The following is a 25,034-nucleotide window of genomic DNA, read 5'->3' as shown; positions in this document are numbered from 1 at the left end:
TCAGCATAAAGCTTAGTAAGCTTCCCAAAATACAACATACAACATACATATAATATAACAACATGTGGCTGTGTCAGGTCTGTATCGACTCCAGGGTCTGTATCAACCCAAAATAACAGCAAGTAGCTGTGTCGGGTCCGAATCAACCCCGGGTCCATAAAGACTTCGAGCCCGGACTAGCTCAATACATATATCATACAATCACATCATACAAAATCATACGACAGCATACAATTTTACTCATACAATATAGTGGGTCGGCCTTGGTGCCTTCAGCCCACTTAAGATGGTAATAATACTCACCTTACAGACAGACGAAAAGTTAAAATGACACGCTGCTCTGAAACCCACACTACTGGTCACCTTTATAATTAACGGTAACCAAAACTAAGACTATAATTCAAATATCTTAAATACCCCTAGGTCAAATCCTAGTCAAAATCAAGGTCAAAGTCAACTGAGTCAATCGGGTTGACTCTGTCAGTACGCGTGGCGTACTCCGCCATTGACCGAAGATCGGGGAGCTGACCTCGCACGTGTAGTCTACCCCTCGGTATGCCCAACGTACGCGGCTGCTCCCCACCCCTCTTATTAAGTGTTTAATCCCTTAAGCACTTACGTCCAAATTTCAGATCTAGGCAACAAAAGATATTCTTTACCATAAAGTTTCCAACTTTATGGTTTAGCATGCCTAGTAAGACCTTAACTACAAAATCCCTAGTCTCGAATGCTGCTTGCTTTGTGCTTTTTAGGAGTCCTAACTAGTAAGTGAATATACTAAGTTACATATTACTGAGACTAGATAATTTTCATAGGTTAGGTTTTAACTCTATTGCGCAGCTCTTGTTTAAGTCCAACCGTTGTAGTATGAAACCTCTCATTCGAAGAATTATCTGGTTTTGGTGATATGCAATTTATTCATGAGCTAGTTAGAGGAAGTTAGTGGGAGTTCCTTCTGCAGCTGATGGAGGAGAGTGGTGTGTAGTTTACCCTAGGAAAACCTAGGAATAGATTTAGTGCTGGGAGCCTTATCTTGACGAGGGATAGTTGTTTGGTTATAAAGTGACTTGGAAGATTCAAGGCAATCCTTCAGGAAAGTACGGATAGATGTGGAAGGTAGTATGGGCCCGTACTACTAGAAACAGAGGATCCGTACCCGAGACAAGGAAAGTTGCAAAGGAACCAGGAAGCTTGTAGAGTATGAGACCCCTTGATATATATATATATATATATATATATATATATATATATATATATATATATATATATATTGATGTGTATTCTGATGGTTTATATGGTCTATTTTCAGTATGGTGACTCTGCGAGGCAGGCCGGTTGGCAGTTCTGGTGCTGGGGAGGGCTCGGTCTCAGATTCTGGAGCGGGGCAGTTGGATGATCAGACAAGGGAGTTCATTTCCTCTGAGATTATGCGTTGCATTCTTGAGAAGACTCCTATGATATTTGGTGCGGTCAAGGAGGGCATTCTGGAGATTTCGGATAAGCGTTTAAGCTCCTTTCGATCTGAGATGGTGACCTTGGTAGGAGCGCGTTCTTTGACCTTCAGGGAGTTTCGGGAGTGTGGGGCTCTGGACTACTATGGGGAGAAGGACCCTATTGCGAGCAGGCAGTGGTTAGCGTATGTTGCTAACGCTTTCCGTACCAATAGTTGCACCGAGGGGGCAAAGGTCACACTTGCTTCCTGTCTTCTGAAGGACAGGGAACGAGACTGGTGGGAGGAGGTTGGGCGCTCCATTGGTGATGAGACTGTTAATTGCTCTCTGTTAACCTAATTTCATCCTCTCCGTTCAAACAAATGACGACATCACTCACCATTGCAGCTTCCAATTCTAGTAACTGCCACCCGACCATAAAATCAAGCAAATCTAAAATTAGTGTTCGTCAACTTTTTGATTCATGTAAATCTCTTGATTTTATTTGCTTTAGTCGTATATTAGGTTACATTTAGTTCATATGCACAAAATATTACTTTAGTTATAATTTCCCCGTTCTTTTCTTTTTCAATCATCATCCATCTCATATTTGGGCATTACTTGTACGAAACACCTTGAATCATAGCCATATGAAAGGCCTTCTTCTTTATCAACAAGTTAATTTCTAAAACCTTGAATTGGTTCCTTCCTTTGGTACCCTACGTATGACATCGATTGCTAATTATCTCTTTGATGTCATCTATGTATGCTTCTTCACAAGGTATCTGCATCATGTAATTAATACATTCAGACATTTAACTATATTATCAATTGATCATTTAAGTGGAACATACATGTAAATAGTATTATTCACTACCTAAGATACAAATACCTATAAATAGTATGCATGCTCCCAAACGTCTATGCTAACAAGAGGAACCAAACATGCACCATTTGTAACCAGGGGTCCTGTATCACAACCAAATACATGCTTAACAATCTAATATGTCAACTGTACTTTGTAAATGTAGAAAAATCTACATAATTTATTCAATAAAAGGCTCAATAGGATTTGATATAATCTCATTTATTACCATGTGGAAGTATCCCCTGAGACTGAGACTTAGGAATGGGTATTTTATATTTTAACAATATTTTGACAATACTTTGTATTTAAGGTTGTCCAACTTGGAAGATAATCTCAAATATATTTTGTATACTTTTTCGTTTTTGTCTAATTTTTGTCCTTTTTTAGTTAGAGTGTTTGGGATACGAATTTGACATTCAAAGTATGATTAAAAATTGATTATTGATCAATCTAATGATTATTAGGTGTGGTTTTTAATTGTAAAGGTAGTTTTATACGTTAACCTTCATAATGATTCAAAATAACTTGTTGTAGTTGACCAAAAAATGATTCCTTGGATTTGTAAGAGTAGGGAATGAAGTTTTTGAACACTCTTTTCTCTGTCCCATGAAAATTGCAAAATGATGTAAATACCTTCATCAAAAACAAAACTTAACCCATGTGCAAAAACAAAACTTGATCTATGTGCAGGTAAATCTGTAAACTTGAACTTTGAAAGTTGTCAAAAAGGTAATATTTGTGATTTTTCATGGGGTACATGAGGTATAACATTTTTATTTTGGCCTATGGTTAGAGAGGTATGATGGTAATTTTAACTTATGGTTCTCAATTTCAGGGCTTTCTAGTCCAGGGTCTAAAGTAGCTATTATGTTGGTTGACGTTTTCTTCCTTATATACTGATGAATCAAAGAATCAAGTATTGAATTAATCTGAGTATGAATTCAAGTAAGAATGCGAGATTGAACACCGGATGTAAATATGATCTTGTTTCAGCTTTATTACGCTTTCGTATGTTTACAGAGTACAATAGACAAGTCTGTAAAAACTCTTATCTAACTCTAGTAAATAACCCTATTTATAGGGAACCGAAAGCGTAAAAAATATACTAAGGCATAGACACTTACGCTTCGAATAAAAGCGCCCTAGTAAAATACATTACAAAACATTCGAAGAGACAAAATATATTTCGACTAATTACAACAATTCGACCCTTACAATCTCCCCCTTTGTAATCATAGTCAAAATCCTTAATTCGTAAGAAGTGTAATGGAATACAGTAGCACTCTTCGAATCTCCGTGTACCAGGAGATAATCTTCTTCAGCTCTTTCTTATCTCCTTCATGGTTCTTCTTGCAATGATTAATACGAACAATTAAGTTCGTATATTGAGACATTGAATATCTCTCCACTTCGCATGACTGAAATAAGAACCGTTTAGATTTTCCATCTTTGTCTTTTCCTGCGAATACCATTCCAAAAGGCTTCAAGCAGATTTCACCATCAGCATACTTTTTCAATTCTGCTTGAGTCTTTGTTGGAGCCATCGGAGCTTTAATTTCCATACCTTTAGCCGTAGCTAACTCCACATCTGTAAGAGCCAAACACTCGTAGTAATTTTCTATGAAAATCTTGATGTTAGCAACTCCAAGCTTGAATTCATCAGGTTCTGTGTTTTGAAGATATGAAATTGATTTGTCTTTTAAAAGTAATGCAACTTGTATAAGATCATACAAGTTCATCAATAGAAAATATGCAACAGTGAATTCGCAAATATTTCCATTTACCCTGGCAACCACATACTTGAAATTTTGGACTGTGTTTTCGAATACCACATCCTTTTTCATACTGATCACTTTCTTGATTTTAACCAGTAACCACACTTCCTCAGGGGCTTTTGCAAGAACAGCATGAAAACGAATTTTCATGTGAGTATCTTCATCCTTATTTTTAAAATTTCATTCAGCTTTGAACTGAGGCATGATGAACATCATTTCATTTATCGGAAAATCCAGCTGACTTGTATCAGTATTCGTAATCAAATAACTTTGTTTTGGTTTCTTCTCAAACGAATACATGTGATTATACGCTACCTTGGCCTCGATTGTTTCGTAATTGTAGTGTTTGGCAGGATCACCTTTGTTCATTCCCTTCGGATCACCAACACGCTGAGCCATAATGCTTTGAATCAATCTCAGTTTTTCGATTTCAGCTTCTGCTGCAGCCTTCTTTTCTTCTTTTGACATTTCCACTACAATCGATTTTCCTTTATCTTTCAAAGCTGGATTGTCAATTGCCTCTTTTGGTTTCGAACCACTTTCACCAGTCTCTGTGGATTTACCAATTACAATTCCTTTCGAAATAGGTCTTGTAATAGGTAATGTTGTTACGACTGTTGAAGTCACCATCCCAGCAGAAACTATCACTGACTTTGTTGTTGGGATCTTCGAAGAAAATACTTTTCCTACAACTTTCGCATCTTCACCACCAGCCTTCGATTCACCAGTTTTTCTTTCTCCCCCTTGCACCCCTGTGAAAACAGGTGGGGCATTTGTGGTTGGAAGAAGGCTTGATATTCGAAAGAGAGGAGCAAGTTGTTTGTTGAGGATGGCTTCGAATTGGATAAACTTCTGTGATAAAAATTCAGGAGTAATCAAGGAAGAAGAAACCGGTCTGTCAGAAATTTCTTTTAACTCCTTGAGCAAAGTTATCACTTCCTCAAACTTTGTTTTTTCGGATGTTGAAAGTTGAGTAAGTTGCGGACTCAAATTTTCATACAATTTAACAAATTTTGTGACTGCATCACAAATTATATCAACTTTTTGATTCAAGGATGCATAATCTTGTTGAACAGTAGCAACTTCTTTTTGCATGTCTTCACGAAGTTCATGAATATGCAAATTTACATCCTCCCTGACCTTCTTCACTTCTTGCACAAAAAGAACATGCCTTTCCTTTGTAACATTCTTCAAATTTTTCACATCACTGAAAACATTGAATTTTGAGATTTGATCCGAAGTTCATTATTTTGATCATTATAATCAACCTTCTCCAAAATTCGAGATTCTGAATCAGTAATCATGCCAAAGACTTTGCTCACAACTCTGGCTTCGAGCATTTTCAACATTGAATCAACCTCCAAACTAGAAACAGATGAACCACCCCCCAGATCAGCTTGAGATTGAATTATCGAATTCAACTTCTGATTCAGAATTTTAAACTACTTCATGGTCATCAGCATATGATCTGGAAACTGCTCTTCTTCTTCATGAAATTCCAATTCGTCAAACGTGCCTCCAAACCCCTCAGTATCAGTTTCTGTCTCCATAAAAATGGTTTCTTGAACATTCGAAGTCGGTTTGGGTGTGTCAGTGGATTGAGAAGAAAAAATAGAAGTGAATGGTTGATTGATAATGTGTTCGAATGTAGGAGAATCAGTGGTAGATGTAATGGGAATAGTGGATGAGGGTAAAGAAACAATACTTTCGAAAGGAGCAGAAGTAGATTTATTTTGATCATCATTTTTCGAACCTCCACCACCCATATGAACATGTGCATCCATATCAGATACGTTTGCAGGGATGCCTGAATTTCGTACCGCCTCAGAAACTGATTTGGTAACCGAATCTTCGGGTGGAATGATGACTATCTGCTCAGGAGTTAAACTTCTTGCATTAGGATTTAACTCTGGGGTTTCTGGAATTCTTTCATCATCATCTTCTGTTGACTCAGTAGAAATCACGAGTTTTCGAGTCTTCTTCTTCTTCTTCTTTGACAAATGTTTTGCCATATCCTCAGCCCTTCGTTTCTTGGACACCGGAGAAACAGGTGCTGGCACTTCTCGAATTAACACCCCTTGATGAGTGATTTGAGGTTTTCGAACCACTTTGTGTGTAGGAGACTTGCTTTTATGGGATGACTTCATTTTGATTCTTCTAAACATACCAGTCTTCGAAGGAATGATGGCATTCTCTTGTGTTTCTTCAATAATAGGCTCAATCACTTGAGTCTCAGTAACAGAAACTTCAATGGTTTCAGGCTTCTTCTTTGGAGATTTCGAAGATTTTGACTCAGTTTCATTCTTCTTCGTCTTCTTGGATTTCTTATCATCTCTTCCTAATAGTATGCCAGTTTCGACTGTTGAATCAATGGTCTTCAAATATGCTACCAAAACAGAATTCGAAGGATCAACTCGTTTAAGCATTGCATCAGGAATACGAGCAACTGATGGAAAATTTTCAGCACTGTCTGTGACATCCTTCGGATAGTGGTACGTTTGAAAAACGGCTCTTTCTTCATCATTGGGTACCAATATCCCTTCCTTGTAAAAAAACTGCAAAATCAAGCTCCAGTATCTTGCACACGAAATACCATGAATAGCATTCGTGTGTTCTACACCCTTTTGGAATTCCTTCCATAATTGTGTAGAATAGTCCACTTGCAGATCATAATATATGCTAGTAACCATAGCATAAACCTCCATTCTTCCCTTATCTAGACCAACTGTTCTCCCAGTTAAACATCATAGAAAGATTCCAAACAAGAAATTCCATAGTCGTGGAAGACCAGATTTCTTGAAATCACTGATCTTAGACAATGGAGGCTGATATCCCATCTCATTAAACATGTTAACGATTTGAGGGAATGTGAAAGCAACATAGGGAGGTGAATTCGGAATTTCAAGAATTTGACAAAAGAGTTTCTTGGTTAGCCTGACCTTTTTTTCATTCACCAGATGAAAAGTAATCGTATCAGAAGCTTTGTTGTATGTAGCAGTAGATCCTGCTTGAGACAGCCATGACATTGGAACAGAGAATGAACTGACCATCGCCTTTGACAAAATAGAATTCTTCAAAGCAACAATTAGCATCTTCAAGTCTTCTGGGTATTGAGAAACATCACCCTCCAAGTGATAGTTTGTTGCTTGAATCTTCATTATTGGTAATGAAGAGGCATCTTCAGTGGTATGAGAATCAACATGAGCAGAAGTCGCCATTGTTAGGGTTTGAAGATTTTGATGATCAGAGAATTTGGGAATTTTTGCTTTTTGATCGCGTAAACTGATAATAAACCCTTGAATCCCCTTTTATATGTAACCCAGAAGTTTGAATTTGAAGCGGGATAGGTAATTAATGATATCCGACGTGGCACCTTGAAAATCGGACCATTACGGCGTAAAAGTAGCCATGCGTCAAAAAGTAGCTGTCACATCGCCTTGAAAAACGGACGGAATACCATATGTCATTTATAAACAGCCTGTCTTGTTTTCCCTAGGAATATTGTAACCGTCAGAACCCTTCGAATGGAAGCAAGGCTCTTTCACTTTTGGGATGAAAAGCGAAATCATATGCCAGAAGTTTTGAAATCATCAGCCTGAGTTGGTATTACTCAGAACCTCAAGGATTTCGTGAGTGCAGTGTTCCAAAGAATGTAGACTAGAAACAAATATAAGAAAATTTTGAAATATCGTGATGTCAAACAATTGACACAAAAGCAGATAAAATCCCGGGCAAAGATTACTTCATTAATCATTAAGAGAAATGATCAATTGCTTGTGTGGGTTCCCGAGAATTACAATCGAATACTTGTTGATAAGTATCGAAGGGCTTCTTTTATTAAGCATCGTGGCTAGTTAAAATATTTCGTTACATATCAACCTAAACATAAGGTGATAAATTGTAACCGAAATTACTTGTTTGACCAGTGTAGTCAGTGACAAGTTTGCTTGGAGAAATTTGAAATGACTTTGACATTCGAATGAAACTCACACGGGAATCATATTCAAGAACAAAAATTTGTGATGGATCTTGTTGGATAACAAACATCATGGGTTTCGAATGTTTGATCAAGACCACTCATTCGAAATGAATATGATTTGGAGTTTCGAATTTTGGTACAGAAACAAAAGTTTCGTGAAAATCTGGATCATTGTTCCCCGTCAATTCCTTAAAAAGGTAGTGAAAATTGGGTTTCACTTTCATCACGGTTTCATGATGTCAGATCATAAACACAGATTTTTGATATGTCTAAGTCTCGATGGGTTTAATCAGAGACCTCTCGAACATATGTCTTCGTGTGTGATCGTGTAAGAATTTTATAGATGAAAAAGATTGATGTAAGACACTAAAAGTACCTCTGTTATAGTAGGACCAAACATTAAACTCTTAACTCATTTTGAGAAGAGTCAGGTAGCTCAGAGACTAATGTGAATATAAGCCTGATTGGGAAGAAATTTTCGTATGAAAAATTTCATTAAGGCTTTCGTACACACACATTGAGTCATTGGAGGCTTTTGGACAACATGCACCAGCATGCTTCTAGGGACATCTTAACTAGTTCAAAGGATGAAAATTTTATCAATTCATACGAAAAAGGTACCTGGCCCTAGAACTGCTAGCATAATCCACTCTGTATCTTCAAGATTAACTGCAACAAAATACTAAAAAGAAATAAGAATCAAAATATTTTTGTTGTTTTGATTTTTCGAAAGTAAAGACAGAACAAACGAAAATCTTTTTGGATTTTTAAATTTTCGAAAATTAAATGACAAAACAAACGAAAATCTTTTTGGATTTTTGAATTTTCGAAAATTAAATGATAAAACAAAAGAAAATCTTTTTGGATTTTTGAATTTTCGAAAATGAAATGACAAAACAAAAGAAAATCTTTTTGGATTTTTGAATTTTTGAAAATTAAAATATACTGTACTTGTTGCAAAAACACGAAATTTTATCATTCCCTGATTAGTGACAAATGTACGAATTCGAAGGGGTCGAAGCGTTGACTATGAACAGTAACCTCTGAATCAACCCGTAAAATAAGTATCAAATTTACGAATTCGAAGGGGTCGAAGCGTTGACTATGAACAGTAACCTCTGAATGCTGAATGACTTTGCATTGTCTTTTATTCAGCGCCTCTGAATTATTTCTTGTCAGCCGTCATTCTTCTTTTTCACATGGAATAGAATTTCCATCGATCATTCCAAGTCCTTCTATAATTTTCACAAGGGATTTTTCATCCAAAGGTTTCGTGAAAATGTCAGCTAACTGATCAGTTGTTTTCACGAAATGCACTTCAATATTTCCATCTTCCACGTGATCTTTGATGAAATGATAACGAAGTGCTATATGTTTAGTTTTCGAATGCTGCACAGGATTATGACAAATTCTTATTGCACTTTGAGAATCACAATATAATGGAATCTTTTTCATATTTATTGCATAATCACGCAATTGACTTTGAATCCATATAATTTGTGAAGTGCAAGAAGCAGTAGCCACATATTCTGCTTCAGCTGTTGAGATTGAGACACATGTTTGCTTTTTCGACTGCCAGCTCACCAATTTGCCATCGAGAAATTGACATCCACCACTTGTGTTTTTCCTATCAAGATTACAACCACCCAAGTCTGCATCCGAATATGCTTGTACAAAGAACCCAGTGTTCGAAGGATACCACAATCCTAACGAAATTGTTCCTTTAAGATAACGAAATATATTCTTCACAGCAGTGAGATATGGTTCTTGTGGATTTGACTGATACCTAGCACAATTACACACAGAAAACATGATATCAGGTCTACTTGTTGTAAGATAAAGTAATGAACCAATCATGCTCCTGTACAGAGTTAGGTCAACTGCAGGTTTATCTAACGAAGGTGTCAATTTTATGCCAGTTGCCATAGGAACTCTCAACTTTGTACTATTCGTCAATCCAAACTTCTCTAGCAGATTTTTCGTATATTTTTCCTGATTAATAAAAATCCCTTCTCTGTTTTGACTAATATTCAGTCCAAGAAAATTATTGATTTTTCCCTTCATGCTCATTTCAAACTTGCTTTTCATCAGATCTTCGAATTCTCTAGACAAGGCAGGGTCAGTTGAGCCAAAAATAATATCATCAACATAAATTTGAACAAGCATTAGATGATTCCCAACTTTCTTTCGAAATAATGTGGGATCAACAGATCCTTGTTTAAATTTAGATTGTTTCAAAAATGAAGTAAGTGTTGCATACCATGCTCGTGGTGCTTGTTTCAAACCATAAACTGCCTTATCTAAAATATAAACATGATTTGGAAATTCTTCGTTAATAAAACCTAGGGGTTGTTCCACGTAAACAGTTTCTTCAAGCTCTCCATTTAGAAATGCACACTTCACGTCCATTTGATAAACATCAAAATCTTTGTGAGCTGCATAAGCCAGAAATATACGAACAACCTCGAGTCTTGCGACATGGGCAAAAGTTTCTTCATAGTCGATTCCTTCTTGTTGTGAATATCCTTTAACAACAAGTCTGGCTTTGTTTCGAACAATGTTTCCATCTTTGTCGGTTTTATTTTTGAAAATCCATTTTAACCCAACAATTGAAACATTTTCAGGTTTAGGAATTAATCTCCAAACCTTGTTTCGTTCAAATTCAGACAATTCAGATTGCATTGCAACAACCCAATCTGAGTGTTCCATTGCATTCTTAACTGTTTTTGGTTCAATTTTAGAAATGAAAACATTGAACATGCAAAATTCTTGATGAGTATTCAATCCCTCATTCTTTGCACGAATTTGAGCTCTTGTTAAAACTCCCTCTTGTGGATTCCCAATTACTTGACCCTTCGGATGATCTCTTGTCCACTTTTCCATTGGTGGATATGTTGGATCAAATTCCAAAGGTGCATCTTCGTACATATCATCATTCTCTGATCCTGCAATCGAACAAACATCATCAAAATCATTATTATTCTCAATGTTTTCTAAATGCTCCCCCTCAACATTATGCTCCCCCTCAACATCAGCATTCAATCATCCATTCTCCCCCTCGAAAGAATTCTCTTCCTCAACTAGAGTATTCGAATCCAATTGCTCCCCCTCCACTGGATTGGTTTGCATACTTTCGCCTTTATCTGGAGAATTTGATGTTGAATCATCAGTAAGCTTCGTTAGTTCAGAGAGATGATTATCATTTGCTTTTATTTCAGCATCAACAGCATGATCTGAAATTCCAAAAATTAAATCATAATCAATATCTAATGTTTGTAAGGATTCATATTTATCTTGTATGTCTTTCAGAATAGGATGATTTTCAAACTGTGAGGTAGTTTGTTTAATGTAGTGATCATCAAATGTAAGATTAAAAGTTTCTTCAACTTTTCGTGTTCTTTTATTCAACACACGATATGCGACTGAATTATGCGAATATCCCAAGAAAATCCCTTCCTCTGCTTTTGCTTGAAATTTCGTAAGATTATCCTTGAGATTCATAATGAAGCACCTGCATCCGAAAACATGAAAAAATTTAACATTAGGTTTTCGATTATTGAGAATTTCATATGGAGTAATGTTAAAACGACGATGAATGAAAGATCTGTTTTGAGTGAAACATGCGGTTGATACTGCTTCAGCCCAAAGGTATTGTGGAAGATTCGCATATGCCAAGATAGTCCTTGCCGCTTCGCGTAGTGACCTATTTCTTCGTTCAACAACACCATTTTGTTGTGGTGTGTATGGAGATGAAAAGTTATGCGAAATTCCTTTGTCCACCAAAAATGAATCAAGAACATTGTTCTTAAATTCAGTTCCATAATCACTCTTAATTTTTCGAACAATCTTCTTCGATGTTGTTTCCATCTTTTTGATAAAGTCAATCATGATTTGTGCAACTTCGGATTTAAGCCTGAGAAAATAAACCCACGTAAATCTGGAAAAGTCATCAACAATAACTAGAATGTACCTTTTCTTGTTGAGAGTTGAAACAGTTGAAGGACCACACAAATCAATATGTAAGAGTTCCAAAGGTGCAACAATTTTCAAATCAATCGTAATTGGATGACCTTGTTTATGTTGCTTGCCAACTTCACAAGTTGCACATAAAGAATCATTGTCAAATTTAAGTACAGGTAAACCTCTTACCAGATCTTGTACCACAAGTTTATTAATGTTTCGAAAATTGAGATGAGAAAGTATTCGATGCCACAGCCAACTTAAGTCTGCTGTTGCTTTCGAAAGAAGACATATAACAGGTTTCCCTACTATCGGATTGATATCCAAAGTGAACATGTCACCTTTCCTTTTGGATTTCAGTAACACTTCTTTTGTGTTGACATTCGAAATAACACTTCCTTCTTCGTTAAAAAGAACTTGATTGCTAGTGCCCACAACAAGTTGAGAAACACTTATCAAGTTATGTTGAAGACCTTCAACATATGCAACACGATTCACTGTGAATTGTCCATTCGTGATCTTCCCATATCCCTTGACTTGACATTTTTGATTGTTCCCAAACTTCTCTACTCCAGCATTTTTGAGACTTCAAAAATCACGTAAATTTTCCATCTTCCCAGTCATGTGACGAGAGCAACCACTATCAATGTATCACTTGTTATCATATTGCTCGTCACATAGTACCTACAATCATTGGAAAAATTTAAGTACCCAAGGCTTTTTGGGTCCATGGAAATTAGATTTCAATTTCGAATGTAATGAAGAACTTTTAACCCAATCAAAAACTTTAGTTTTGAGACTATCAATTAAGTTTACATCTTCATTTAAAGGAACCGAAACATAAGTTGTTGATGGTTTCGAATGTTCGCTGACATTACCCTTTGAATTCTGAGTTTGTGAATGAACATTCTTTGCTTTTATTACTGGTTTCCAAGCTTTGACTGAAATGTTCGAATCCTTAGAAGATGAACTGCCATTTGATGAAGTATTCACATACTTCTCATATGCTTCGTGAATTTGCTCTTTTGAAAATGTATTCGACTGATACATCTTTCCTTTACCTTCAAGCCAATGATCAATGTTCTTACTTGAAGTCATTCCTTTTTCCCGTGAAGTTTTCATATGTTCTTTCTTCGTATGATTAGGAAAATTTGGCTTTTAAGGAACAAAATCAACTTTTGGATTTGTTAGAAAAGATTGAGCATAAGATGTATCAACTTTTGATTTAAAATTTTGACGTTGAAAGAATTTTTGATTTTGATTTGATTTATTTGAAAATGTTCTTGAATTGTTATGTTCTGAAACTTTTGAAAACCTTGCTTGTTTATTCACTTCAGACCTTGAATGATTTGATTGAGATGAATGTTGAGATTTTGTTGATAAAGAGGAATTTTTAGCTTTGAAAACATTTTTGGGTGATTGTGATTCAAACATCTTTTGAGTCTCAACATTTTGCTAAAATATTTTATTTCTTGCTTGTCTTTTTGAAATGTTGTTTTCTTTCGAAAATTTGTCAATTTGATCTTTAAATTCCTTAGAGTTTAGTTTGACAACTTTTTCACTTTCCTTTAGAACTTGTTTTAAATTCTCTTTTTCAATTTTTTATTTTTCAACCCATTTTCTTTATGGTTTTTTACATTGGAACACATTCGAATTCTTTGTTAAGTTGTTTTCAATTGTGCTTTGATTTGCGAAGAAACCTTCATCAGTTGTTTTTGAATTATCCTCCTCAACTAACTTCTTTAATTCTGGTTTGATATTTTCAACATTTCCAGTAGTTACGAAAACTTGATTTGGAAAAATGACATCATCTGTACATTTGAAATTTGGATAAACCACTGTATTCGTTTCAAGATAGTGTTCACCTTTTTCATTCATTACTTTTTCGAACTTTTGTGTATCATCATACACTTGATCAACCACTATTCGAGGAATTTCTTCTTCCTTTGAAGATTTCTTTTCCTTCGAAATTTTCTCTTCATCTTCATCATCACTATCATCAGTTTGACTGTCTTTGAGATCCACAAAGTTCATATCACAAACATTCGAACTTGAGGGTATATCAGTTTCATTTTCAACCATCAAATCCTTAAATTTTTCTTTCCCTTTAGATGTTGATGCAACATTAACAACAAACAACTGAGAACAATCAACATCTTCAAGTTCACTAATTTCACTAATATTGTCACAATTATCTTCAATATCAGCAAAATTAGATTGAGAATCAGATGTTGAATTCTCAGTCTTTTTCAAAATTTGAATTTGTTCAGATTTAGTCAAAGTATCATTCACTATGTTAACTAATTCATTCGCATCAAGACATTCATCAATTTTGACAATTCCATATTTATATCTATCATCAGGAACTTTGTCAAAATCAGCTATTATTTGCTCACAATCATATGAAATATTATCTACCTTAGCTCTTTCGAATGCTAGAAAAGGTAGTAATTTTCTATGTTGCTCTTTACTTATGTCACATGAATGATGTAAATCAGTTAATTTGCCATAAAGTCTTTTAGCAAAATTACAATAAATGTTTCTTTGTGCTAATAAAATTTTGACTTCACTCGTTAAAGTATCCCTATCACACATAATATTTGTTATTTGTAATTCCAAACATTCAATTTTGCTTATTTTCAAGTCTAATCTCTTTTTGGTCTCTAACAACTCCATGGACAATTTGTTGGCCTCATTGCTAGCAGACACAACAATTGAATCAAAATAAGTAACAGTCTCATCAAAACATATTAGTTCAGAATCATAAGCATGTGTAGAAATATTAAAAGATTCGAGAATTTTACGTACCTTTGTTGTCATTGGAGATTTGTCAGCCGCTTTGGATACGAAGCATCGTCCTCTCACTTCAAATTCCTCATCATCCGAGTCCTCCTCCATTTTCGCATACAACGCTCCATGTGTCGGATTTCGCATTTCTTCATCGTCTGATCCGGATGACCAGATTTGATAAGTTCCATCTTCATCCTCATGTTCACCCTTTGCAACCAATGACAAATTTTTGGCTTTCGCACGAACCTCCTCTAGCCTCTCTGCATAATGTGCCTCATCCTTGACTTTATTCTTCCTGTCATCCTTCTTTCGAAGCATACAATCATTCGCAAGATGATTCGCACCGTTGCAATAATGACAATCTATTCCAGCATCACCTTTCAGATTTTTCTCAATCTTTCCTTCAGACACTTTCGAATCTTTCTTCTCAACTTTCTTTTTCTCCTCATCAGTAGTTTTACTCACAGCACTTCCTTTTACCTCAGCAAGCTTAGTTTTCGGATTGAACGACTTTTTGAAAAACTTCTTAACACGATTATTCGAGTAAAAAGCAATTGCCTCATCATCCGAATTCATGATGAATCCTTCTTCTTCCTTAGAATCACCATTTTCTGCTTCTTTCTCAGATATTTTTGACACAAGTGCCAATGGACCTCCCAAATTTTGCTTCGTCTCTTCAGCAATTTCATTTACTTATGTTTCGTGTGTTTTCAACTGATTGTACAAATCATTGAGAGTTGATGTATCAAAACTTTGCTGATTCTTCACCATCATACTAACACTTCTCTATTCTTTTCGAAGACCCATCACAAAGATGAGATTGAATTCCATTGAAGTCCTGGTAATTCCATAGCGATTACAACGATAGATTAACTCGTTCAGTCGATCATAGTAAACTTCGATTGTTTCACCTTCTTTTTGTCTGAAGTCTTTCAGCTCAACCAAGCACTGTTTGACTGAATTGATCTTCGTCTTCTCACTTCCTTGAAACTTATTTTTCTGACTGTTCCAGATTTCCTTTGCAGTTGTACAGCTCCTTATGTAGTTGTACACAACTGGAGGTAAAGCTCCTCGCAGTTCTCTCATACACCTCTTCTCCAGTTTCTTCAGACGATCAGATTGATTATCAACTCCAGAATTTGTAGAAGATGATCCAATTGGTTGAACATTCACTGAAACATTGACATTTCCAGTGATACATGACCATAATGCTTCATCCAGACCATTCAGATAATCCTGCATACGATCAACCCACTGATCATAATATTCAGGGATTAGCATTGGAATTTTGGTTGATGACCCTAACAGATGAGAAAACGAGGTCATCGAATTGAGATTGAAACTCGCCATTGTTGTACGGAAATTGATTTTGAAAATTCTTAAGAAGATTTGGAAATTTGAAATCAAGCTAGCTGAATCAAATCGGAATTGCTAGAAGAATACTCGATTCAACAATTCAAATGCAGAATCAAATCACAAACTAAGATCTATATAAATTTTTTTTCACGATCAAAAAGTGCGGAAACTTTCGAACCAAAAATTTGATTCAAAAACTTTTTGAATGGATGAAAATCAGATCACAGATGTGATTCCTGCTCTGATACCAATTGATGAATCAAAGAATCAAGTATTGAATTAATCAGAGTATGAATTCAAGTAAGAATACGAGATTGAACACCGGATGTAAATATGATCTTGTTTCAGCTTTATTACGCTTTCGTATGTTTACAGAGTACAATAGACAGGTCTGTAAAAACTCTTATCTAACTCTAGTAAATAACCCTATTTATAGGGAACCGAAAGCGTAAAAAATATACTAAGGCATAGACACTTACGCTTCGAATAAAAGCGCCCTAGTAAAATACATTACAAAACATTCGAAGAGACAAAATATATTTCGACTAATTACAACAATTCGACCCTTACATATACACAACATATATAAGAATATCAAAGCACATAGAAGGTAAATTGTTTATGGATTTCATTGTTATTCTTTCGAATGGAGTTGAAGATTCTATTCTTTTGAGGTTTGCCAATTTTAAGCCAATTTTAGGTTGCTAAGTTCTATCATCATCCTGGAAACACAAAAGCTTCTTCTGGACAAAAAAAGTATTATTCCACTAAAAAACATGTGTTTCTAAGTCGCAGTCTTAGGAGACACTTCTTGATTAATCAACTCTTTTGCAGCATTTGATATGTCAATCATAACTTTGGATGTCCCTTGCAGCTAATGGTTGTTGATTCCAAAAAACAGCAACATCCTACAAGATTGTCAAAAAGACGTAAATACCCTCATCATTGGAAAATGGAAATAGCCATGGAAAACTCATCTTACCATGTTTGCTTTAAGTAGATGATAATCACATAATCTCATGTCACTAGGTGATAAATTAGGTGTCTATTGAGTTGAGTAAGAAAGGATTACCATATCTTCCAACTTGAAACTAAAATAACCAAATAATATACATGGTTATGGGTGTCGTTGGGATTACCATGACTGCATTTTCTAATGCATGCCAACCCAACTAAGCCTTCACCATTGAGCTGAATGGCTTAGAGAAAACTCTATTTATAACATTTTGTATGTTATCGAGCCAAACCTATCTGCAATTTATCTAACAAATCTTTTATGAGCTAGTTTTTCATCAACTTCAGCTAGTTCACTGTATCTGTTTATGTAGAAGAGTATATGTTTCATGTAATAGAAAAACAAAACAACTTTATGTCCTAAACTATAGTTATTATTCCAACCATGTTGGTAGACAAATCATTCCCTTCCCTCTAAATAGTTTTCGGAAGATATGGAGTTTATTTTTCAGCCATTTTCTTGTCTTAGGAGGTTGTTGGCATATTTTGATTATGATAGTTAGTTTTGGAAGTGTTATTTTTAATGTTTACATAGTTTTGCATTATAACGTAACGTTTGTTTTTATGTTTTATATTCCTTAAATTATGTTTGTGGTAGTTTATATTTAATTTAACATATTTCTTTAATTCAACATATTTCATGGTCTATTGATTACGATTTTTCAGGTCCTACTTTAGCTACACTTCAATAGAGAAGTAATTGTCAAGCCTCTGTTCTCCTCTGTTTTCTTCTTTCTGCAACAGGTTTATCTTTATTTTCATGAGTTTTCATCTTCTACATCATACTTGTGTTTGAACCATGACAATATAATTCTCAATATATGTATGATTTTTCTTTTTGCATCAGACTTTATGCAAGGCTGCACAATAAAAAGTCTACTCAAGAGTACATTAAGGTAAAGGCAGCTAAAGTTAAGGTATTTCCAATTCTAGAGTCAAAACGTTTTGGATACTTCATTGTCCTAGTTTAATTTTTATATTCATTCATCTTTCTATTTTTTTATGTGAACCATTGCTAATATATGTCAGAAAATACATTCATTCTTTAATTTAAATAAATTAGTTTATTGGAATTTTATATTATATGTAGAAACTGAATTATTAAACTTTTATATGAATAATAATTTAATAGAAGGTACAATATCTTATATTTGAAAGTACAATACTCTATTGTGGGTGTGATCCCATAATGTTATTCTTTATATATATATATATATATATATATATATATATATATATATATATATATATATATATATATATATATAGTCTAAAAAGTACATTGCTTTTCAAGAAAGGAAGAATATTAAGATTTGCATCTGTGTCTGATCCAATGAGCTTTTTGAAAGGAACGGCTAGTACAATAATATCCCAAGAGTTTCGTTTAATTTTGTCCATTATAGTATCCTATCATAACATTGTATTTTATAAAATTTTCCTATTATGACATTGTACTTACAAAATCTACCATATTGTAAATTTTCTTATAATAACATTGTACTTTATAAAATTTTCTTACTCTTGCATTGTACTTACAAAAATATCAGATTATAACATCTTATATCCATGTTTTAACTGCAGGTTGTGTATGAACGTATACGAGAAGAGATGTTTGGGTAGATGGACGCTAAAGTTGCAAAAAATGGAAGCCAAACATCAAAAAATGTGTGAGGAAAATATGAGCTTTTTGGATGATTTGGTAAATTTTAATATTTGATGTTTTTGGATGATTTGGTAAACATTGATATCTATGTTTTTGGATGATTTGATAGTTTTTGGCATTGTAATGTTAATGTTAGTTTTGGGTTTTATAATATTTTTTTATTATTAGTGTTCTTTAAATGTTAAACGTTTGCTTTGGGATTGTATTATTAGTTGATGTTTTTATATCTTTTTTAGATTCATAATAAAAATAATAATAAAAAAATCTGGTTTTATATATTTGTGAGGGATCAGCGACGAAAAAAAATCATATGTGAAGTTTGCCAGGGATCTGCGACGAAAAATAAAAAAAAAATCATTTATGAAGTTTACTAGAGATTAGCTACCAAAAATTAAAAATAATATAGTAGATCTGCTAGGGATTAGAGACGGATTATAAAATAAAAGATATGAAGATTGCGACAGAACATCGATGGATTATTGTTATCAAATTTGTTGCCAATATCCTAAATAATGGTATTAAGGGACCATTTTGCGATGGATACTCCGTCGCTATGTTTATTGCAAGGAAAAATTAATCTGTTGCTAAAACCCTCGCCAGGTCATTAGCCACACTTTATTTAGCTATGGAGTATATATGTTGATAATCCATCGCAAACAACATTTAGCGACGGAATAGCGACAGATTCATCCATCTCTAAAACCCATGTTTCTAGTAGTGTTAGGAATGTTATGAACGAAAATTACATGCCAATTAATCATATTTATAGTTTAGGTAACTTGCAGAGTAATCCATATTTGAAATAACTAAATCGTATATTTAATCTCAGTTTAAATCTTTTCCTTATCTGCATCCAGAAGGTTTCTAGAAACTCTAGAACCACCTTCAAAACCGTCCATACCATGGATGGTTCTAAAATTGCTTCTTTTGCTCAACTATTGAACAATTACAATTTACTCATTGCACATTTATTTAATTCCAATTAATTCATAATTAATTCTTGATTAATTATGATTAATAACTAATTACTTCTTACAAATTTCATATTAATTTATTAATCATAGAAATTAACAAATCAATTGTTTTACTAGGGTTGTTCACTATTTGGAGAAAACCGAATTGTCCAATTGGACAATTTGGATTGGACTATTTGGTTCAGATATTCGGATTTTTGGATTGGTTTTCAACAAAACGGATTTATTATTTTGGATTTTGGATTTGTTTTGGTTTATAAAATAATGACAGAATAGTCCAAAAAAACCGAATAAACATTTATTATTTATTTATTTATAATATATATCTGTAGTTATCTATTAATTTCGTAATTTAGTTTTTCAAATAGGTTCAAAACGTTTCACCCGAAAAAAAAACATCAATATGTATTATCTCTCAAAAGTTTTTTATCTATAAAATATTTAACTATAATATATCTTCTTAGTAGTTGTTTATAAATTTCAAATCACAACTAAATAATTTGTTTTCGCTGTTTGTATAAAATTGGGTAATATTATAATTATATGTCGTTTTAAAATGTTTCGGTTTTTGAAAACTGAATTATAAAAACCGATCCAACCGAATTGTAATTAGGTAGGATCGGATCGGATTTGAATTTAGTTTGGACTATTGAGATCCATATTTTGAAAACCGAAATCAATTTGGATTCACTTGGTTGGATCAGATCAAACCGATCCATCCAAACGAACACCCCTACACGACACGACAAAAATACACGACACGAAACGAAATTGAGACGAAACTGAAATTCGAATTCGTGTTGGTGTCAAGTGTAAAAAACACGATGTCGTGTCGTGTTCGTGTTCAAATTTTGACACGAAATTGACACGATTTAACATTTTTTGTCGTGTTTTTCGTGTTATATATGAATAAATATTAATTAAATACATTAATTGTTATTTCATGTTATCTTTGTCGTGCCGTGTCGTGTTTGTCGTTTTTAATCGGTTCGTTTTCGTGTTAGTTAAAAAAACCCGAGATCGTGTCGTGTAGTGTTCGTGTTACATAAAACATTGTCGTGCTGTGTCGTGTCATACAAAAACAAGACACGATGGCCCGATTTGCCACCATATATATATATATATATATATATATATATATATATATATATATATATATATATATATATATATATATATATATATCATTTCTAGCTTATTTTGGTTATGATGGCAACCCAAAAAAGAATTTGGTTTTAATTACAAGAATATACCAATTTAGTTATAGGCTTAGACACCTTAATCTAACAATTACTTCCTAATTTCAATTTAACCACAAAGGAATTTTAAAGAATACTACTTGGAAAAATCTTGATGTTACATATTCAATGATATATCGACAAATACGAAAAACACAACAAACACATGCTAAATCGTGTGTTAATTTCGTATCGAATTTTAAACACGAACGCAATACGACATGACGTCATGTTTTTTACAGTTGACACGAACAAGAATTTAGATTTCAATTTCGTTTCAATTTTATTTTGTTTTGTGTAGTTTTGTTGAGTCATAAATTAACATCCCTAGTTTTTCACAACATTGCCTAGATTATGTATACATCATCACACCTAATGCTAGAAAACTATGTAACCATGGATAAAAGTTTTGATAAATTGATGGTGAAAAATAATAAATTATTCTTAACTTGTTGATACATTTATATATGAAAAATAAAAGTTGTCTATCTAGGACAAGTATAAGTACATACCGCAGAATGAGCAAGGTTTTGAAAATCGGAACGGAGATCGTTTATCGGTTTGATGGTTCAACTGGTCCAATCAGTCGGATCGGTCTCAAAAATTGAAAAAACCGGACGATGACATAATTATGTTATTGTTAATTTTAAACGGTTCGACTAGTTTTTTACCGATTCACATGACGAACGGTTTTTTGGTCTCCAAGAATCGGAACCCGGACCGGTTCCCGGTTAAACCGGCCGGTCCGGTCTGGTTTTCTAAACATGGAGAATGAGTGAAACAAATTAATGTGCAATTAATTAAGTAGAGGTAGCTAGATAAGAAAGATTTCGACCATTAACTCTAAAAATCAAAATTAGAAAGAATATTTTTTTTTTCTATTTGTTTTCAACGTCATTTAAAAATTTAGTTATTTGTTTCATTTAATTCATAATGTTTTATCTCTTTAAGAATTCTAAAATATTAGTTTTTATCTTTTAGATAAAATAAAAAACCCAAGTTAATTTTTGGCTTAGTTTGATTTGTATCTAAACCCAATATATCAAATTTCGTTCAACCATTTCTATATTTATAGATCTTAATGATCTAGGACTACAAACGAGTGGAGACAAGCTAAACCTAATATTATTAAGCTAAACTAACCATCTGGAGCCATTACAGTACCACAAGCGTTCGAAAAACAGAATAGACACCTAGCTAGTATAAAAACTCCCAAAAAAGCACTTCCACTTGTTACATTTGAGATGTAAAAACTCGTACGTGTTGCTCGACAGCTATTCAACTTCGCCACCTATTACAACCAGCTCTCCACGTGTGCACCCACATGTACCATAAATACCCACCACCACAACCATCGATTCACAACCATCCCACAATGGCAAAGCTCATAGCACTAGCACTTGCTTTCACAGCCCTTGTAGCCTTTGCTTCCGCCCACAGCACCATCATCACCACCACCATCAAGGAGGAAAGCACATTCTCGAAGCAGCAGTGCAGCCAACAGCTCCAGGGACAAAGATTCAATCAGTGCCAGAGGTATCTCGTGCAGGGCCAGAGTCGGTATGAAGAAGACAACCGAAGTCAGCAGCAGGGCGGCCTCCAGTTGTGCTGCCAAGAGCTCCAATACGTCGACGAGCAGTGCCAGTGTGAGGCTGTGAAAGAAGCATTCCGGGAAGCCCAGAAGATGCAACAACAACAACAGGGACAACAAGGCGGAAGCTTCGGTTCCAAGCAGATCGGACAGATGATGCAGAAGGCTCAGAACCTTCCTAACCAATGCAAACTCCAAACTAGACAATGCCAAGTCGGAAAAATCTCAATCACCACCTTCACCACTGTCACCGAGGACACCACCTACAGCCGCCGTGGCTCGCAACAGCAGTGCGAGCACATCCGAGGCCGACAATTCAACCAGTGCCAAAACTTCATCCAACTACAAATGGGTTCCTATGCAACCCTTCTGATGAGCGTCAGCAGGCAAGGTCAACAGCCACAAGGTCTCGAACAATGCTGCAGTGAGCTTCAGAACGTGGAGGAAGAATGCCAGTGCGAGGCCATGCAGGAGGTGTACAGGCAAGCCCAGAGGCAGCAGCAACAAGGGAGCCAACAACGAAGCCGACGTGGTGGACAGCCTCAGACCCAAGACTTGCAGCAGATTGTTCAAAGTCTTCCCAACCAATGCAAACTAGAAGTACAGCAATGCCGAATCCCATCTACCATGTTCTAAGGTGGAGAATTAATGATCGAGGAATAAATGTCATTCGCATCTCTAGTCAAGGCTTACGGTTTTGAATTTTGAGATCGATGGGAGTAGTTGCAAAAATAAGTAGGCTCATGGAGAGATGAGTATCTATAAATCTCATGTAATCGCTCTTTCATCTTTTTTTTGAATAAATAAAATGATGGCTTCGTTTTTTATTCCCTGAAGATAGTGGAACAGTTATAACCAACTTAATTATAACACAAAATTTCCATTATTGGGTTAAATATTTAAATTGAAAGAGTCTTCAAATTTATAAGGTAGAGCTTTATAGAAAGAAAATGGATTTGGCCGTCTTAATTTATTTGGTGTTTACCACTTTTGGATATAGTCTTTTGGGCAATCTCAATTGTGGCTGAGCTGGACTACTTATATTCGGCCATGTTGAACTCAGAGGTAGAGGTCCTTAGCATGCAATGAAATTCCATTGTAGGATTATTCATATTAAATTTCAAAATGAACTCATTGAACTGATTGTATTAACTCGGCAACGAGTTTAGAAAAAAAGCGGTGGGAAGGTTTATTTGATTGGTTGCAATAGTGAAAACAGAAGGCAGCCAGACAAACTCTATCCTGTTGATATATAGCTGGAGGAAGAGGGAAAATGTCTATCCTGTTGATATATAGCTGGAGGAAGAGGGAAAATAGGAAGAATACCCTGCTTTAGGGGGACTCAAGTAGATTCCCCTCATCTTTCATAAGGACAATGGAAAATACCAATCCCTAAAACAATGGAATTTATACCTTTTCTTGGAGTACCCATGCCATTAGACTATGTACTGGGCTCTCTAGAAGGTAAAGCCACTTAACCCCATTCTCTTAAACCCAATATAACTTGCAACCTATGAAAGGTTTCACTATGTCAAACATAACCCCATTCTCTTAAACCCAATATAACTTGCAACCTATGAGAGGTTTCACTATGTCAAACCGTTATTTCCTAGCTTGTACTTGGAACATTTCCCTAAGCGATATATAATACGCCCAAAGATTCTCCAAAGCTCCGTTGAAGTTTGGGAGCAATGGTCGCTAGCATAAGGCATGCAACCAAATGTCGACTCAGGGACAATATCATGATACTCTTTTCGTTGAGCTCAATTTTCCTTATCAGTAGGAGATTTATGGTAAGGTTACTTAATGGATCGACTTTTCTTATCGTACTTGAGCATAGCTCTCAAATTTCGATATCAGTCAAGATAATTCAAGTCATTCACTTTATCATTCGACATGATACTTACAAGTGAAAAGTTTGATCCGGAAGAATACGTGATTACGCGTTTTAAGACATCTATAAAAATAATATTTATTAGTGAGTTGATAATAATCATTTGTATAATTAATTATCCAAAATTACTTTATCAAATACTAAGATTCTTATTTCACTTTGTGAAGAGATATGTCGCGCAGTCACAATGAGAAGATATTTAGGTTGGTAAAACCATTTATCAATTCCAATATTTATGGAACTTTTAGATCTTTTTGGGATTATTTGGCATGTTTAATATCTCTATACTTATCTCTTTTTGTGATGGATATGCAACAAATCACAAATTAAGATACTAAATCATTCATTTATACCACTTTGTCATCCGGACAAAGACTCTCAAGTAACTTGAACATCAGTTCATTTTAATGTTCAACCGACGTGTTTAGCTAATGCATTTTAGCACATCAAAAAGCTATTAGAGTAAATCTGTATTTCAAATGAGTAGCATATGATTTACATT

General features: G+C 34.7%; 1 pseudogene; it reads left to right on the top strand.

Moving 5' to 3' along the window:
- Positions 1-22,369: 22,369 nt before the first annotated feature.
- On the top strand, positions 22,370-23,376 carry LOC145126011 (2S seed storage protein pseudogene; annotated as a pseudogene).
- Positions 23,377-25,034: the final 1,658 nt, after the last annotated feature.

The sequence above is a fragment of the Lactuca virosa genome, chromosome 7 (genome assembly GCF_052849685.1).
Source record: "Lactuca virosa cultivar CGN04683 chromosome 7, Lactuca_virosa_CGN04683_v6, whole genome shotgun sequence".
Lineage (NCBI taxonomy): Eukaryota > Viridiplantae > Streptophyta > Magnoliopsida > Asterales > Asteraceae > Lactuca > Lactuca virosa.
Note: the sequence above shows the minus strand (reverse complement) of the source record. Positions and strands in the feature narration are given on the sequence as shown.